This window comes from Ovis canadensis, chromosome 2 (assembly GCF_042477335.2).
Source record: "Ovis canadensis isolate MfBH-ARS-UI-01 breed Bighorn chromosome 2, ARS-UI_OviCan_v2, whole genome shotgun sequence".
Taxonomy (NCBI): Eukaryota; Metazoa; Chordata; class Mammalia; order Artiodactyla; family Bovidae; genus Ovis; species Ovis canadensis.
The window spans coordinates 133871812-133891958 of NC_091246.1; the positions used below are offsets into that span (position 1 = coordinate 133871812).

At 37.5% G+C, this 20147-nt stretch overlaps 1 long non-coding RNA gene across 1 annotated transcript in view; it reads right to left on the bottom strand.

The window, feature by feature from the left end:
* The window catches only part of LOC138433810 (uncharacterized), a 23355-nt gene continuing 3208 nt past the window's right edge, over nucleotides 1-20147 (bottom strand). Inside the window, exon 2 of the long non-coding RNA XR_011254470.1 lies at nucleotides 1-3979. This is a non-coding gene — a long non-coding RNA (uncharacterized lncRNA). The remainder of the gene's footprint in view (nucleotides 3980-20147) is intronic.

Genomic DNA, 20147 nt, shown 5'->3' on the forward strand with positions numbered 1-20147 from the left:
TTTTTACCAATGAGAAACAAGTTTATTCCTGTAGCATAAAAATCCATGCTTTGGGATTCCATGAACTCTCGAAAAGCATTTTCTGTCTTCTGCTGTTTGTGGAAGTGTTTTCCATGCAAAAAGTTGCCGAGATGCTTGAAGTAGTGGTAGTCAGTTGGCTATAGGTCAGGTTAATATAGTGGATGAGGCAAAAGTTCTCAGCCCAATGTGTTCAACTACTGAAATGTTGGCTGTGTGAGGTGTGCTTGGGTGTTGTCATGATGAAGACTTGGGCCCTTTCTGTTGACCAATGCCGGCTGCACACATTGTAGTTTTTGGTGCATGTCATCAATTTGCTGAGCATACTTCTCAGCTGTAATGGTTTTGCTGGGATCAGAAAGCTCTAGTGGATAAGATGGGCAGCACACCACCAAACAGTGACCATGACCTTTTATGGTGCAAGGTTGGCTTTGGAAAGTGCTTTGGAGCTTCTCCTCGGTCCAACCACTGAGCTGGTCATTGCTGGTTATTGTACAAAATCCACTTTTCATTGCATGTCACAATCTGATGGAGAAATGGTTCATTGTTGTTGTGTACAGTAAGAGAAGATGACATGTCAGAATGACTAGCGTCTTGATTTTCAGTCAGCTCATGAGACACTCACTTATCAAGATTTTTCACCTTTCCAATTTGCTTCAAATGCCAACGGACCATAGAATGTTCGACATTGAGTTCTTCTGTAACTTCTCACATAGTTGTAAGAGGATTAGCTTCGATGATTGCTCTCAATTGATTGTTGTCAACTTCTGATGGCCGGCCACTGAGCTCCTCATTTTCAAGGCTCTTGTCTCCTTTGCAAAACTTCTTGAGCTGCCACTGCACCGTATGTTCGTCAGCAATTCCTGGGCCAAACGTGTTGCTGATGATGCAATCTGTCTGCTGCTTTACAACTCAGTTTGAACTCAAATTAAAAAATCATATGAATATACTTTTTGCCTACCATCATTTCTATATAAACATAAAATAAACATCAAGGAATAAGTTATTACCAAAAAGCATAAAGTGAGAAGTACACATTAAAATGATATATAGCATAATTACATTTAAGAATGTATTCTAATATCAAACAGCATAGTTCAACAATGCAAAACGGCTATTACTTTTGCACCAGCCTAACAGAACAATCATGATTCAAAGAGAGTTCATTTAGAATCCTGGCAAATTAGCTTATGCCTTTATATTTTGTTGCCATTTAACAGGATGCTGCATAACACAATCCTATTACGCAGAACTTGTCTGTATAGCAATATTTCCTAGGGATAATCTAGTAGAATCATATTTCCAGAATATTTGGGGCTCTTGAAAAATTAAATATCCCACAATTGATAGAGATTAATTTTAGATTGTTTTAAAGTTAATACATGTATGAATTTTTCTTTGCTGGTAGTTTTATTCACTTTTAAGCACATCTTTAAAATATATTAATGACACATGAGAGAGAGGCCTGAAAAATTCTCAGAATCATTAGGATCATTTTGCTAAGGGTTTTGTACTTCTGATAGGAGTTCTCTCTACAACATTTAACAAGTTTTCAGATATGGTGAAGGTGCAAAATTCAGTGATTAAATTACAACTTTACTCCATCCTTGAAAATTTTTATCATAATGGGGTTATATTGTACCTTGAAATACTCCATCACAAATTCTTTGTTTTCCGTTTATTTAAAAATGCATGTGATAGTTATTCTTACCGGACACTGGGGAGATGCACTGAACAAGGTAGATAGATAGGTGTCTGACATCAAGGCATTTATATTCTAGCTTGTCAATATAGGCAATTCAAAAAAGAATTTCAGTAATTTGGGAAAAAAAATAATCATACTGACAACTTCTCCAGTGGCTCAGTGCGTGCGCACTCAGTTGTGCCTGACTCTTTGCAACCCCATGGACTGTAGCCTGCCAGACTCCTCTGTCCACGGGACTGTCGAGGCAAGAATACTGGAATGGGTAGCCATTCCCTTCTCCAGGGGATCTTCCCAACCAGGGATCGAATCCAGGTCTCCCGCACTGAAGGCAGATTCTTTACTGTGTGAGCCACCAGGGAAGCCCTCCAGAGCATATACCTGGAGAAAAACATAGTCTGAAAGGACACATATATGCCAATGTTCATTGCAGCACTATTTAGAATAGCAAGAGATGGAAGCAACCTAAATGTCTATTGGCAAAGAAATGGATAAACAGGCTTGGTACATATGTACACCAAAATATTACTCATTCATTAAAAAGATATTGTGGGGAGGGAGGTGGGAGGGGGGGTCATGTTTGGGAACGCATGTAAGAATTAAAGATTTTAAAATTTAAAAAAAAAAATTCAATAATGTCATTTGCAGCAACACGGATAGACCTAGAGATTGTCAAACTGATTGAAGTAAGTCAGACACAGAGAGACAAATATTATAGGATATCACTTATATGTGTAATCTAAAAATTAATATTAATGAACTTATTTACAGAAAAAAACAGACTCACAAACTTATGGTTAACAGAGGGGAAGGTTGGGGGAAGGGACAGTTAAGGAGTTTGGTATTGACATGTACACATTGCTATATTAAAAATGGATAACCAACAAGGATCTATTGTATAGCACAGAGAACTCTGCTCAATATTGTGTAACAACATAAATGGGAAAATAAACACATGTGTTTATCCTTTCAGCCTCAGCATCAGTCCTTCCAATGAACACCCAGGACTGGTCTCCTTTAGGATGGACTGGTTGGATCTCCTTGCTGTCCAAGGGACTCTCAAGAGTCTTCTCCAACACCACAGTTCAAAAGCATCAATTCTTTGGGGCTCAGCTTTCTTCACAGTCCAACTCTCATATCCATACATGACCACTGGAAAAATCATAGCCTACTAGATGGACCTTTGCTGGCAAAGTAATGTCTCTGCTTTTTAATATGCTGTCTAGTTTGGTCATAACTTTCCTTCCAAAGAGTAAGCATCTTTTAATTTCATGGCTGCAGTCACCATCTGCAGTGATTTTGGAGCCCCAAAAAATAAAGTCTGACACTGTTTCTACTGTTTCCCCATCTATTTCCCATGAAGTGATGGGACCGGATGCCATGATCTTCGTTTTCTGAATGTTGAGCTTTAAGCCAACTTTTTCACTCTCCTCTTCCACTTTCATCAAGAGGCTTTTTAGCTCCTCTCCACTTTCTGCCATAAGGGTGGTGTCATCTGCATATCTAAGGTTATTGATATTTCTCCCGGCAATCCTGATTCCACCTTGTGCTTCTTCCAGTCCAGTGTTTCTCATGATGTACTCGGCATAGTAGTTAAATAAGCAGGGTGACACTATACAGCCTTGACGTACTCCTTTTCCTATTTGGAACCAGTCTGTTGTTCCATGTCTAGTTCTAATTGTTGCTTCCTGACCTGCATACGGATTTCTCAAGAGGCAGGTCAGGTGGTCTGGTATTCCCATCTCTTTCAGAATTTTCCACAGTTTATTGTGGTCCACACAGTCAAAGGCTTTGGCATAGTCAGTAAAGGCAGAGGTAGATGTTTTTCTGGAACTCTCTTGCTTTTTCCATGATCCAGCGGATGTTGGGAGTTTGATCTCTGGTTCCTCTGCCTTTTCTAAAACCAGCTTGAACTTCTGGAAGTTCACAGTTCACATATTGCTGAAGCCTGGCTTGGAGAATTTTGAGCATTACTTTACTAGCATGTGAGATGAGTGCAGTCGTGCAGTAGTTTGAGCATTCTTTCCATTGCCTTTCTTTGGGATTGGAAGGAAAACTGACCTTTTCCAGTCCTGCGGCCACTGCTGAGTTTTCCAAATTTGCTGGCATTATTGAGTGCAGCACTTTTACCGCATCATCTTTCAGGATTTGAAATAGCTCAACTGGAATGCCATCACCTCCAAGAGCTTTGTTTGTAGTGATGCTTTCTAAGGTCCACTTGACTTCACATTCCAGGATGTCTGGCTCTAGGTGAATGACCTACAGTAACAAATTCATCTAATGGTTATATTATAAAAAGTTTTTAAAAGGTAAACTTTATTTTAAGAATATATTTTATTTAACCTAGTTTAATTAAAATATTACTTTATCACATAATCAATAAAATTATTAATAAGATATTTTATATTTTTGGTACTAAATCTTCAAAATCTGATGAATATTTCATATTTATAGCATATTTCAATTTGGAATAGCCATGTATCAAATATTCGAGAGCTACATGTTGCTAGAGCTGTGTATTACAAACTGCAGAACATACACTGCAATGTATGATGTATAAAACCTTTACCTTCATTGAAAAATATTTATTTTCTAATATATAACAGATTATGTGCATTGACAAATAATATATTATAAAAAAGTATTTGTAAAGAATCATATTCTTTAGATAAATTAAGGCTGTGGGTTCTTTCCTTTCCCTTCTTCCTTTCCTTTCTAAATACGTATTTCTCTTACAAATGGGGGCACACTCTATATACTTTTATAATTGTTTAATAGTATACTGCTGCTGCCGCTGCTAAGTCACTTCAGTCGTGTCCAATTCTGTGTGACCCCATAGATGGCAGCCCACCAGGCTCCGCCATCCCTGGGATTCTCCAGGCAAGAACACTGGAGTGGGTTGCCATTTCCTTCTCCAATGCATGAAAGTGAAAAGTGAAAGGGAAGTTGCTTAGTTGTGTCTGACTCTTCGCGACCCCATGGACTTCAGCCTATCAGGCTCCTCTGTCCATGGGATTTTCCAGGCAAGAGTACTGGAGTGGGCTGGATTTGTATAGTAGTCACATTACATTCTATCTTGGTCATTAAAGGAAACTTTTCCACATTCCAGTGTTTTTTAAATCTGTAAATAACAGTATAAACATCATAGGGATATTATAAGGATTAAATGAATTCATACAAATTACCTGGTCAACAAATGATAAGCATTATTAGGACTTTAATGGCTTCATTTTATTTCATGTATTATTTTAGTACTTCTTTGTCATTCCACACAATGAATGTAGTAAAACGTTTTTACCAGTTTTCTATTAAAGACATGGCTTGTTTCTAATCATCATTATTGTACAAATGCTCCAATGCATATCGTGGTAGAAGTGTTAGTCACTCAGTCGTGTCCGACTTTTGTGAACCCATGGACTGTAGCCCTCTGGGCTCCTCTGTCCATAGGATTCTCCAGGCAAGAATCTTGGAGTGGGTTGTCATTCCCTTCTCCAGGGGATCTTCCCCACCCAGAGACTGAACCGGGTCTTCTGCACTGCAGGCAGATTCTTTGTCATTCTTTGAGTCACCAGCAAAGCTGTATCATGGTACATGCAGCATTTTGCACATGAATCTGTATGTACAGAGGATAAATATCTAGAAATAGAACTTATAGATCAAATATTACACACTTAAAAAATTTTAATGTATGTTGCCAAATTGCTCCTCACAGAAACACTACCAATTTACTACCTAATAATAATATACAACAATGTCCATTTTTCCTTTTATAGGATGTTAAGAATTTAAGGTATTTTTAAAAATGACACCTCAAACGCAACCTAAGATATATATTTTGTGCTTTCTTAAAGCATATCTAATTAATTTGAATGAAAAATCAAAGTTTATTTCAGAAATTTTAAACGTATATATTAGAACTCTTAGAGAATTCAGAAGAGATGTAATATAGGAGAAAAATAAGAAGAGATATCATCACTTAATTTCTCCCATATTTTTCTATCTGATTGGAGAGTACTAATATTTCAATGTCTCACAATAATTAACAAGTTAATTTCACTAATTTATCACTTTTAAAAGTTTAATTATTTCTATATATCATTTTGGATCACTTTACATTCAATTAGGAAATAAAAGTAGTGAACTGTGTTATTACAATTTAATTTATACAACATTATTGCTTTGTAACTAACTCATATTATTAAAATGACATCTCAAGATTGGACTTTTTGATTGCTGATCTGTAAATTCCTACAGACTATGATTATAAAGTACTAATGATGAAGGTCCTGGGAAGCACTTCTGTCCTTATTCTGGTTAGGCCCCTCACCCCTGAGTCAGGGCATGAGCTGTATCAAAGCAGTGTCCCCTCTAGGGCTCCCGTCTCATTAGCAAGAACAGGAAAAATTAGGATGTCCCAGAAATTTTCTGGCAAGGCTATAGCATGCAGTCACAAGTTAAGCAAATTGAATAAATCTGACAATATTATACTTAGGAAGGCAAATTGCAATATATATATATGCTTTAGATAGATTGAGGATAAACATATTTTTTAAAATGTCCCTACTTGTGATCACTGAAGCTTTTTGAAAATTGGCTTTCTCTCCTGGCTTTGTTACTCTCAGTGAAGAAAGAGGTTCTGGCTGAAACTGAGTGAGAGGTTAATGCCCAGAAACAATGCAGCAAACACAACATTGCAAAAGGAGAATCTGCGACCACATGGGTGAACCTCGAGGGTATTATGCTAAACGAAATAAGTCAGACAAAACAAACGCTGTATGAGCTCACGTCTACGTGGAATTAAAAAAGCGGTGACAAAAACAGATCCTCATAGGAAGACAGTTCAGCCCTGTGGTTTCTAGAGGCAGAGGGTGGGGAAAGGAGGAACTGGAGAAAGGTGGTCAAATGGTGCAAACTCCCAGCTACAACATAAGGAAGGACTGTGGATGTCATATACAACAGGTTGATTGTAGTTAACACTGCTGTAAGTTATTAAGAAACTAAATAAATCCTAAGAGCTCTCATCGCAAGAATATCTTTCGAGTTCTTTTTATTTTATCTAGATGGGAAGATGGATGTTAGCTGAACCTATTGTGGTAATTATTTTACAATATATGTAAATCAAACTGCCATGCTGTATGCCTGAAACTTATGCAGTAATTATTTCAATTATTTCTCAAAAAAAAAAAAAACTGGGGAGAGAGGGGAGAAGATGAACTATAAAATAGCTTCACTTTAGGAAGCAACAGTTCAGAAGAGATTTCATTCTGTAAGTTTTCTAAATATTGTCTTTAATGGAAAAATAAAGAGGCAGAGATTCAACAATGTGACTGAAAGCCTTCTTTCAGAACCCTCTTTATGATGATTAATATTAGCCTTATCATCTTATGAGTCCTTCCTGAATAAGATAGATAAATAAGAATAGATAGGTGGGATATATATTTTAAAATACATATAAATATGGAAATATAAATACGTGTGAATGAGAGGGGAGAGGGTGCCAACAATAAAAGACAAGGGGTTCCCTGGTGGTCCAGTGTCTTGGACTTCATGTTCCCGACGCAGGGGCCCAGGTTTGATCCCTAGTCAGGGAACTAGATCATCCCACATGCCACAGTTAAAACAAAGATCCTGCATGCTACAACTAAGACAGGCACAACCAAACAAATAAGTTTATAAATAAATAAAAATAAAAGAGAAGCTCTGGCAACAAGACATGAAGAGAAAGACAGGCAAATCTTCTGTGTGTTCATCTGCAGAGTGATACCACTGACAGATATTCTATTTTCTGGGGAAAATGTTAATAGACCATCAAAGAAAGGGATACACATGACAGAGAATATGTGCCATGACAAACTCCATTCAAAAGAAATAACACCTATTAGACTCTCAGTCGTGTCTGACTCTTTATGACCCCAAGGACTGTAGCCTGCCAGACTCCTTTCTTCATGGGGAGAATACTGGTGTGGGTTGCCACGCCCATATACAGGTATCTTCCCAACCCAGGGACTGAACCCAGGTCTCCCACATTGCAGGTGGATTCTCTACTGTCTGAGCCACCAGGGAAGACATAGAATACTCGAGTGGGTAGCCTATCCCTTCTCCAGAGGAACTTCTCAACCCAGGAATCAAACTGGGGTCTCCTGCATTTCAGGCAAATTCTTCACCAGTTGAGCTACCTGGGAAGCCAGATATTTTTATATTTTACATTTTAGTCTTAATATGAGTATCCATATTCTCTAAGCCTATATTCATTTCTATAAGAATAGGAAAACACACTCTTGTTATGTTCTAAAATTGGATAAAATATGTTATGTATTATTTTCTTCATCATATATGTTGTTATTGTTCAGTTGATCAGTCATATCCGACTCTTTGTGACCCCATGAACGGCAGCTTTCCTGTCCTTCACGATCTCCTGGAGTTTGTTCAAACTCATGTGCATTGAGTCGATAATGCCATCAAATCATTTCATCCTGTGTCACTCCCTTTTCCTCCTTCCCTCAATTTTCCCCAGCATCAGGGTCTTTTCTAAGGAGTCAGCTCTTTGCATCAGGTGGCCAAAGTATTGGAGCTTCAGCATCACTCCTTTCAATGAGTATTCAGGGTTGATTTCCTTGAGGATTGATTGATTTGATCTCCTTGCAGTCCAAGGGACTGTCAAGAGTCTTCTCCAGCACCACAGTTCAAAAGCATCGATTATTCGGTGCTCAGCTTTCTTTATGGTCCAACTCTCACATCCATACATGACTACTGGAAAAACCATAACCTCGACTAGACAGACCTTTGTCGGCAAAGAGATGTCTTTGCTTTTGAATGCAGTCTAGCTTTGTCATAGCTTTTCTTCCAAAGAACAGGTGTCTTAATTTCATGACTGCAGCCACCATCTGCAGTAATTTTGGAGCCTAGAAAATAAAGTCTGTCACTGTTTCCATTCTTTTCCCCATCATGAAGCAATAGGACTGGATGCCATGATCTTAGTTTTTTGATTGCTGAGTTTTAAGCCAGCTTTTTCACTCTCCTCTTTCACTTTCATCAAGAGGCTTTTTAGTTCCTCTTCATTTTTTGCCATTAGGGTGGTATCAACTGCATATATGAGGTTACTGATATTTCTTCCAGCAGTCTTGATTATAGCCTGTGATTTATTCAGCCCCTCATTTCACACAATATACTCTGCATATAAGTTAAACAAGCAGGGTGACAATATACAGCCTTGACATACTCCTTTCCCAATTATGAACCAGTCCATTGTTCCATTTGTGGTTCTATCTATGCTGTTTGTCCTGCATACAGGTTTCTCAGGACACAGGTAAGGTGGTCTGGTACTCCCATCTCTTTAGGAACTGTCCACAGTTTGTTGGGATCCACACAGTCAAAGGCTTTTTCAATGGAGCAGAAGTAGATGTTTTTTCTGGAATTCTTTTGCTTTTTCTATCAACTAATAGATGTTGGCAATTTGATCTCTGGTTCCTCTGCCTTTTCTAAGTCCAGCTTGTATATCTGGAAGTTCTCAGTTCATGTACTGTTGAAGCCTAGCTTGAAGGATTTTGAGCATTACCTTGCTAGCATGTGAAATGAACACAATTGTGCAGTAGTTTGAATATTCTTTGGCATTGCCCTTATTTGGGATTGGAATAAAATTGTAGTTAAGGTAAAAAATTCTATATGAGAAAATCAACTAACACAAAAAAGTTTTGTATGTGTTTACCTATGTGAAACTAAATACCTAAATTAGGAAACATGGAAAATGTGTTTGATAGTTGCTGTAAACCAAAAGCATAGTCAATGCTGAAAAATACAAATTCCCTCACTCTGCTACTTTCAGGAATTTTCCTATAAGCAAATACCTGATCTGTGCATTGATACTGCATGACACACTGTGCTGTCAAATACCAGTTCTCATAACTGGCATCGCTGAAGTGTTCTTTGTTCTCATGTGTAATTTCACTGGTCTTTTATCACAGTTAGACATTTCACTGCCCTGTCTTATAGTCACCAAAAGATAAGACAGTGAAGCCAGAGTTATTTATTTTTTTTAAGTGAAAATTGTGCCTTTAAATTCAGAAGACGCCAAAGCACATTAGAAGGGAGAAAAGTGCAAAAGAATTTGACCACTGATAGCAAAGAACTTGCCCTCCTACTAGATAAAATAATGTTGAGGCAGTTATTTCATATTTTTGTTTGGTTATTTTGTTTATACATATATATTTATTTAATTATATTGTGATGGGTTCTGCCATACATCAACAGGAATCAGCATTAGGTATACATGTTTCCTTTTGTATTTTGTACTTAATGTGACTGTAACCAAAGGCTCAAATAGAGAAGGTTAATGGAGGAGGGCATGGCAATGCACTCCAGTATTCTTGCCTGGAGAATCCCGTGGACAGAGGAGCCTGGTGGGCTGCAGTCCATAGGGTCAAAAAGAGTCAGATGTGACTGAAGCGACTTTAGCACACCACAACTGCTCTGGTAATACTTTTAATAAAGTAAAGAGAAAAACAAACATTGAAAATCAGTGTGAGAAAGAACTTAAAACATGCAGGCACATGTTTGCATCTCTGAATTTTCAGCAGTGAGTACTGACTGCAAAGGTAGTGGCGCCGAGCGTGGAGCAGGTGTGATGCTGAGGACATCTGCCATCTCCTCTTTTAGAGTCTGCAGCTGGTATCACTTTTGCTTTCCCATAACCCATATTCCATTTCCAGATTTATAAAGAGAAGGTATTTGATTGGGTATTTCCTAGAATCTTCTCCAGCTCTCACCCTCTTAACTCTACACAGCAACATTTTGGAGGTAGTGTCAGTGTGTGGGAGGAGAGTTGAGTAGAGGAAAATATACCTCTGCTGACCATTTACTTAGATCAGTTCATTCCATACCCCAAACCACATTTTCACAATACAATCCTTCTTCTCTTTTTGCCAGATAAAGAATTGGTACTGAGAAGCTGAATAGATGTCATCACACAGCTAAAGGGAATAGGAAAGCTGAAAGTCAAATGAGTGATCTGTGACCTTAAGCCCCAGCTCTTTCCTCACCAGCATGCTACTTAACACTTTATTTTACCTTGCCCCAAATTGTCTGTGAAGATCTGATTTGAACAATCTTTAGGTTAACAGAACCTCCTTTGCAAAATTCTAATCTTCTCCTTCTGTTGCTGTTAAGCCCTCCATCTGATGTTTGGCTCTTCTGAGACCAGTGTTTATGTAAACCGTTGATTGCATATGTTTCCTCAAAGACAAATTTCTCTATGAGCAGAGCTGAAAATATTACTTTAAGGAAGCTGTAGTTTCCTTAAAGCAGGTGAATAAATATACTGACATCTGCCTTTGTTTTTCATTCACTATCACATAAAAACAAGACTCTGAGTTTCCTGAAAATTAAAGTGAATCTTTCAAGCCTGTATGTTTAAGGATAAGCTAGTTTCTGATCAGCAAAGAGAAAAAACCCTCAAGAGGCACCTATTACAGCTGAAGATCTCCTCCCTGACTGTGTACCATGATGGAGCTGAACATCAGGGTGCAGCCAGATCTCCTGTCAAGTATTTGTCACGGAATTAATATGGATTGGAAAAATAAAATCCAGTCAGCCCTCAGGAACCATGTTAGACACTAGTGTGAACTAAACAGATGTGAATCTGTCCTCAGAGAGCTTAGAATATAAATTGTGATCATTCAGTAGAGTTTCCACTAACCTCATGTAGCCATTCAAATATAAATTAAAATTAAATAGAATTTTAAAGTAAGTCGGTTGCATTAGCCATATTTCAAGGGTTCAATAGCCAACTTATTGGACAGTCCAGATTTTACACCATTTCTATTAACACAGAAAGATACACAGTCCTGGTGTAGAGTGAAATCAACATCTAGAAGTATGGAGTCCAAAGTACATCTGCCAGGATGGCAACCCCATGCAGTGCCAGAGCCGATTTTCAGGTTGGGCAGAAGACTTGGAAATAGATATAAATATATAGATATGCACATAAACACTGAAATTCTATTTGTACCTGGGACTATTTTTGCTTCATCCAGTCATTCCACTGGTCCATCTCTCTTTGGTGCACCAGTACCACAGTTTTCAATTACAGACAACTTATGGTAGGTTTTAACATCTGTTAGAGATAGTTCCTGTTTAATGTTTCCCTTTTGCCTGTGTCTTTGTTTTTCTGCTTATTTTTTTAATTGAAATTTAATTCACAGAAAATGTTGTATTAGTTTTAGGTGTATGGCATAATAATTTCACATATGTATATATTATAAAACTATTACTTCAACAAGTGTAGTTAACATCCATCACCACATGCAGTTACATTTTTTTCTTGTGATGAAGACTTTAAAAATCTACTCTCTTGGCAATTTTCAAAGATGCAGTACAATATTAATTAGTATAGTTAACAACTATAGTTACTATGTTGTTCACTACATTGCCAGATTTACTTACCTTACCTTCTACTCACCAATCTGTTCTCTGTATCTATGAGTTCCGGTGTTTTTTTTTTTTCCTTCAGATTTCATATACAAATGAAGTCATATGGTATTTGTCACTGTCTGATTTATTTCATGCAACATAATGCTGTCAAGGTCTACCCATACTTTATGTATGTAACATGTATGTAAACATACAAACATATACTTTACCTATTCATCTGTCTATTACACTTGGGTTATTTTCATGTTCTGGCTACTGTAAATCATGTTGCATTATTATAATATTGTTGCTGTTGTTCAGTTGCTAAGTCATGTCTGACTCTTTGCAATCCCATGGATTGCAGCACACCAGGCCTCCCTGTTGCTCACCATCTCCTGGAGTTTGCCCAAGTTTGTGTCCATTGAAGCGGTGATGTCATCCAACCATCTCATCCTCTGTCACCCCTTTCTTCTGCCTTCAATCTTTCCCAGCATCAGGGTCTTCTCCAGGCTCTTCACATCAGGTGGCCAAAGTATTAGAGCTTCAGCATCAGTCCTTCCAATGAGTATTCAGGGTTTATTTCCTTTAGGATTGACTGATTTAACCTCCTTCTGTCCAAGGGGCTCTTGAGAGTCTTCTCCAGCACCACAGTTCAAAAGCATCAATTCTTCAGCGCTCTGCCTTCTTGATGGTCCAACTCTCACATCCATACATGGCTACTGGAAAGATCATAGTCCTGACTATATGGACCTTTGTTGGCAAAGTGTTATGTCTTTGCTTTTTAATACATTGTCTAGGTTTGTCATAGCTTTCCTGCCAAGAAGCAGTCATCTCCTAATTTCATGGCTGCAGTCACCATCTGCAGTGATTTTAGAGCCCAAGAAAAGGAAATCTGTTGCTGCTTCCACCTTTTCCCCTTCTATTTGCCATGAAGTGGTGGGACCAGATGCCATGACATTAGTTTTTTTAATATTGGGTTTTAAGCTGGCTTTTTCACGCTCCTCTTTCACCTTCATCTGGAGAAGAGTATGGGAACCCTCTCCAGTATTCTTGCTTGGAGAATCCCATGGACAGAGGAGCCTGGCAGGCTGCAGTCCATAGGGTCGCAAAGAGTTGGGCACAACTGAAGGGACTTAGCATCCGCCCTCATCAAGAAGCTCTTTAGTTACTCTTTGCTTTCTGTCATTAGAGTGATATATCATCCACATATCTGAGGTTGTTGATATTTCTTCCAGCAACTTGATTCCAGCTTGTAACTCATGCAGCCCAGCATTTTGCATCATGTGCTCATGTATAAGTTAAATAAACAGGATGACAATAAATAGCCTTGTTATACTCCTTTCTAAATCCTGAACCAGTCAGTTGTTCCATAAAGGGTTCTGACTGCTGCTTCTTGACGAGCATACAGGTTTCTCAGGAGACAGGTAAGGTGGTCTGTTATCCCCATCTCTTTAAAGAGTTTTCCACAGTTTGTTCCGATCTACAGTCAAAGGGTTTAGCATAGTCAATGAAACAGAGGTATATGTTTTTCTAGAATTCCTTTGATTTCTCTGTGATTCAGGGAATCTTGGCAATTTGATCTCTGGTTCTGCCTTTTCTAAACCTATCTTGAACATCTGGAGGTTCTCGATTCATGAACTGTTGAAGCCGAGCTTGAAGAATTTTCAGCATAACCTTATTAGCGTGGGAGATGAGTGCAATTGTGCAGTAGCTTGAACTGTCTTTAGTACTGCCCTTCTTGGGAACTGGGATGAAGATTGACCTTTTTCAGTCCTGTGGCCACTGTTGGGTTTCCAAATTTGCTGACATATGGAGTGCAGCACTTTGAGAGCATCATCTTTTAGGATGTTAAATAGCTCTCCTGGAATTCCATCCCATCCACTAGCTTTACTGGCAGCAGTGCTTCTAAAGGTCCACTTAACTTCATGCTGCAGAATGTCTGGCTCTGGGTGAGGGACCACACCATCATGGTTATCTGGGTCATTAAAATCTTTTTTGTACAGTTCTGTGTATTCTTACTATCTCTTCTTGATCTCTTCTGCTTCTTTTAGGTCTTTATCATTTCTGTCCTTTATTGTGCCCATCTTTGGCTGACATGTTTCTTTGATATTTTCAGTTTTCTTGAAGAGATCGCTAATCTTTCACCGTCTGTTGTTTTCCACTATTTCTTTGCATCATTCATTGAAGAAGGCCGTCTTGTCCCTCTTTGCTATTATCTGGAACTCTGCATTCGGTTGGACATACCTTTCCCTTTCTTCCTTGTTTTTGCTTCTCTTATTTCTTTCGCTATGCTGAAAGACTCCTCAGACAACCCCTAATGTGATTTTGTTTCTCTGGGATAAATGCTCACAATGGGAAAGCTGGATCATATGGTAGTTCTATTTTAATTTTTTTGAGGAACTTCCATACTATTTCCTGTAGTAGCTGCATCAGTTTATAGCAACTATGGGAACCCAAAAGGATGCAGGTTCCTTTTTCTCCACGTCCTCATCATCAGTTTTTATTTTATTTTTGATAACAGCCATTCTGACAGGTATGTGGTGATATTTCACTATGGCTTTAATTTGCATTTCACCTAATGACTAGCGATGTTGAGCACCTTTCTGTGTACCTGTTGGGCCATTTGTATGTCTTCTTTGGGAAAATGTCTACAGAGGTCTGCCAATTTGTAGATCAGACTGTTTTTGCTATTGAGTTAATCAGTTCTTTATACATTTGGGATATTATCCCTTATCAGAATCATGATTTTAAAATATTTTCTCCCATTCAGTAGGTTGCCTTTTCATTTTGTTGATGGTTTCCTTTGGTATGCAGAAACTTTTTAGTTTGATGTAACCCCACTTGTTTATTTTCACTTTTGTTGCCTCTCGGGGTCAAATTAAAAACAATCATTGCCAAGACTAATGGTCAAGGAGCTTACCCACTATGTTTTCTTCTAGGAGTTTTACAATTTCAGGCCTTATGTTCAAGTTTTAAATCCATGAGCTGATTTTTCTATGTGGTGTAAGATAGCAGTCTATTTTATTCTTTTGCATATGGCTGTCCACATAGCCTTCTTTTTAGTGTTCTCTTTGCTATTCCTGTACATTTATTTTTATGCATGATTTGGTGACTCAGATAGTAAAGCATCTGCCTACAATGCGGGAGACCCAGGTTCGATCCCTGGGCTGGGAAGATCCCCTAGAGAAGGAAATGGCAACCCACTCCAGTACTCTTGCCTGAAAAATTCCATGGACAGAGGAGCCTTGTAGGCTACAGTCCATGGGGTCACAAAGAGTCAGATACAGCTGAGCGACTTTCACTTTCACCTAGCTTTATCATACCTTTCATATTTATGTATTTTTAAAACATTTTACATATTTTAACCTGAATTCTTTTTCAGAATATCTTTAACTTTAACAGAGATCATGGTTTCTTTAAAAAGTACAATTTTTATAATAAATAATAAATTAATGAAACCTACTTATACCTTTATGAAACAGTTATTTCATCTTCAGAATTATGTAAACAGCCTGTATTAAGCCTATTGTGTGTTAAGAATATTACATGCATTCTTACTTGATAAGATTCTTCTTTTTTTTTCCTCTGACCCTTAAAGTACAGACCCTTGTCTTCATCCAATAACATTAAGTATATATTTATCTTGTGAAAGGACAATGTACCTTCTAAGAAGTTTCAGATTCCTTCATCTTTAAGTATATATATATATATATATATATATATATAAATTTATTTATTTTAATTGGAGCTTAATTACTTTACAATATTGTATTGGTTTTTCCATACATCAACATGAATCCACCACGGGTATATACGTGTTCTCCATCCTGAACCCCCCTCCCACCTTCCTCCCCGTACCATCCCTCTGGGTCATCCCAGTGCCCAAGCCCCAAGCATCTGGTATCATGCATTGAAGCTGGACTGGCGATTCGTTTCATATATGATATTATACATGTTTCAATGCCATTCTCCCAAATCATCCACCCCTTGCCCTCTCCCACAGTCCAAAAGACTATTCTATACATCTATGTCTCTTTTGCTGTCTCGCATACAGGGTTAGCGTTACCATCTTTCTATATTCCATATATATGTGTTAGTATACTGTATTGGTGTTCTTCTTTCTGGCTTACTTCACTCTGTATAATAGGCTCCAGTTTCATCCACCTCATTAGAACTGATTCAAATGTATTGTTTTTAATGGCTGAGTAACACTCCATTGTGTATATGTACCATACTTATCCATTCATCTGCTGATGGACATAAGATTCTTACACATATAAAGTACAAATTATTATCTAGTTTACAAATAAGAAGTCTGAGGCATATAGAGATTATGAAAATTCTTCTAGGATTTTAAGCTGGGTCTACCTAAAATCAAAGCCTGCTGAAAATCATACTGAAAATATGAAACATTGCTTCATTTAAAAACTAACATTAGTCAGAGTCCAAGTAATACGTAATTCAAAACAGTGAAGACACTTGCTTTCATTTGTGTTATATCAGGCTGACTAGAGTTTGTGATTTTAAAAGGTCAGTAACCACTGGAATGAATATGATAGTATAAAATGAGATATCACCACAGAAACTCAAGAAGTTGTGTTGTAGCCTGGTCATTGTGATTGCTTACTGAGGCACATTTTCTTGAGAAGCCCCTCTTTGAAACTCGCCTTCTTCTATGTACAGTGGGATACCATATCCATCTCTCAGTCTGTATGGCAACAAAGTAAGCAAGCATGAATAATAATACTTGGAGATAACAGGAATATTTAGGCCAATGATATCCAGAAGACATTTCAAAAGTCCATGCACAAAACTAACACAACAGCTTCAGATTAAAAAGAGAATTTAAATACAGGTCAGCTCTTCTCTAGATCACTCTGCCTCATTTAATACATTTTGTTCTTTTTAAACCAAAATGATGACCATTCAATATGTTTCTAGGCAATCATATTTCTTTAATTTAGAAATAAAGGTATTAATATGTACCTCCACATAGATATTATTCATCAGAAGGTCTAACAATTTCAATTACTTTATGTAGAAAAAAATCTACTGAAAGAATATGGAAGGTCAAACTCTTACAAAACGTATGTGGCTTTCATTTTCAATACTTCCTATTTTCATTTAGCGTTTTCTCACGGGACTTAAATACTTCTGCTTCTAATGTGAACATTTGAAACAGTAAGTAAACTTTCAAAAGGCTTATTTCTTATTTTGCCCAACCTGCTGTGCACAGCTCTAGTTTCATTTCTGAGTTGGTATAACCAATTTTGAGGGGGAATTTATAGTGAGCAGCTATGAGGAGGGAATTTAGTCTGTTCCATAAAACAGAGATTTTCTGATCCACCATATATTTTATTTGGAGAGTTTTTGAATGAAAAATTTCTCTAGCTATGAAGCCTTACAAACTCAAGAAGTATGTGACTTATTTTTGTTCCCTTTTGGCCCCTTCCATTTTCCTGCCTGGACATGACACACCATTTTTCCAGTAACTTTATTTACTTAATTCGGTTCTTCCTTTCACTACATCCTTTCCATCTTCATGGTCCTTATTAGAGAGTAACATTCATTTTATAGATGAGAAATATAAGGCATACAGGGTGTATGAAACCTGCACAGGGGATTTAAGCTGGGTCTGAAGTCAAAGTCCTTGCATATGGGAAAGTCACATATCTGTCACTTCTATCTCATCCATCCCAATGGAAGATGCTATGCCCTTAAAACTAAGCTAGTCTAGCCTCAGTGTAACTCCTGTCTGCATCACTGCACATCTTTTCACAGTCCTACACACAAATGCCCCCACACTACCATCTCTCTCCACACCAGGCCTGCCCAAATGATATTTTCTGTGTTTTTGATCATTTATACCAGTGAATTCCACCTTGACTGAATATTAGAATCATCTCAGTAGCTTTTTTTTTTGAAAAATATTTGCTAATTGTATATTGATATAAGATGCCTTCATATCAGATGCCTCCATAGCTTTTAAACCATATAAATGTCTGGGTTTCACATAAATCAAATAAGATTTTCTTGGGGTGGCTATGGATATTCACTATTTCAGTGTGCAACTAAGGTTAAAAAAGTGAAAAATGAAAGTGTTAGTCACTCAGTTGTGTCCAACTCTTTGTGACTCCATGGACTGTAGCCGACTAGGCTTCTCTGTCCTTGGGATTCTCCAAGCAAGAATACTAGAGTATATACCTCCAGGAGATCCTCCCATTGAACCTAGATCCCCTGCATTGCAGGCAGATTTTTTACCATCTGAGGCCACCAGGGAAGCCCCAGGCTTGAAAATGACAAGCTTAAAATACACTTTCTTTAAATACCTGCCTGAGTCCTACTTTCAGAACTACATCAACTCATTTGGGTCTTATGATTGCCAGACTACCTACGTTATAATTCCTTCCATTTCTGTTATCATTTAGAATTATTTCATATTTTCCCATTCATTCATTGATTGAGTTCTTGAGTACTTACTGAGTGCCTACTACTTGCAAAGGCTTATCTTAGGTCTGTCATACATACGTGTAATCTCTCTGCAACCAGCTGAAACAACCTTGAAGATATAAGTTATATCATATTTTCCCACTTACTAAAGCAGACCCAATATAATTATAAGTGTGTATGAGATCTCAATAAATACTTCTGATGAGTACCTGTGGTTTCATATTTTATTGTCTTAACCACTCATCTTTTCAGTACATATTTATTAAACTGCTAACTATGTGGAAGATACTTAGATAGATTTTTTTAAAGACTAATAGTCACCTTGAGTGACTGTCAAACATATTTATTTCTTTTGTGGCTTTCTGTTTTAATATGTTGAAGTAGCTTTTTTTTCTTTTCTATTGAACAACGCATCCTGATACCTTAAATTTATTAGATACTTCTTATATGTCAGACATTCTTCTGAATTATTTGCACTTAATTATCCAATAGCTCAGCCCCATGAGACAGCACCTGTACCTTCTGAGAGGAGAAATGACTGTTCCAAGTTACCCAGACAGTAAGAGGCCAAGCTGGGTCTCTAGCCCAGACAGCCTGGGCTCAGAGCCTACCACTATGTCTTCAGCAAAGAGACAGTTTTCTAAAGAGAGTTTTTAAGATGATGTCTCTTAAATTCAAGGAACATAGCTACAGTTTCCTAAGAGCTATTGGGTTATGTGTGTTTACTGACTTAATAGAAAAATTCTAAAATAATTGTATAGTAAAAACGGCCATTTGTTGTTGTTGTTCAGTTGCTATGTCATGTCCCATGGACTGTAGCACGCCAGGCTCCTCTGTCCTCCACTGTGTCCTGGAGTTTGCTCAAATTTTTGTCCACTGAGTTGATGCAAAACTGCCATTACTGGCACTTAAATTGATTCTCAGGCAATGCCACTGACATCACTGTAATATTTTGCAGAAAAAAAGTTCTAAGAAGTTCAAAAACCAATAGAAATAGCCTGATCATTTTAACAGTTTATCACTTTTATTATTAAACAATATTTTAATATAAATTTTATATCAAAATTTTAAAACAAATTTTACAACTGCCCACAGATGAGGTTACTAAGTGATTGGGAACAAACTTCTCCCTCTAACATCACATGATTTTTTTTTTTAAGAGAAAAAAAGCAAAGGTTTCAGTTACTAAGTAAACAATCTATAAATGTACATCCTGTGTAAAGAAGCAGAGACTATGAAACCAGAGGATCCTCAAGACTGAAGAGCAGAGGACTCACAGCTATTTTATAAATACCTGTGTTCTTCTAGACATTTTCTTTCACCATCTGTGTATCATTTTTCTCCCTCCCATTTCCCCACCTTTCCCATTTTTCAATACCTTTTCTATGTTTCATTTCTGAATCTCTTTTGCAGCTGTGAACAACATTCTCTTAAATATTATCTTAAGTTAAAGACATTACAGAAAGTTTTCAAAATGTCGATGTTCTTTTCCTTTCCTCGTTTATCTGCCTTGATCAGTCACTGTCTGCCCATCGACTCTCTTTTGTCCATCTTTGTGCCTTGGTAAATTCTC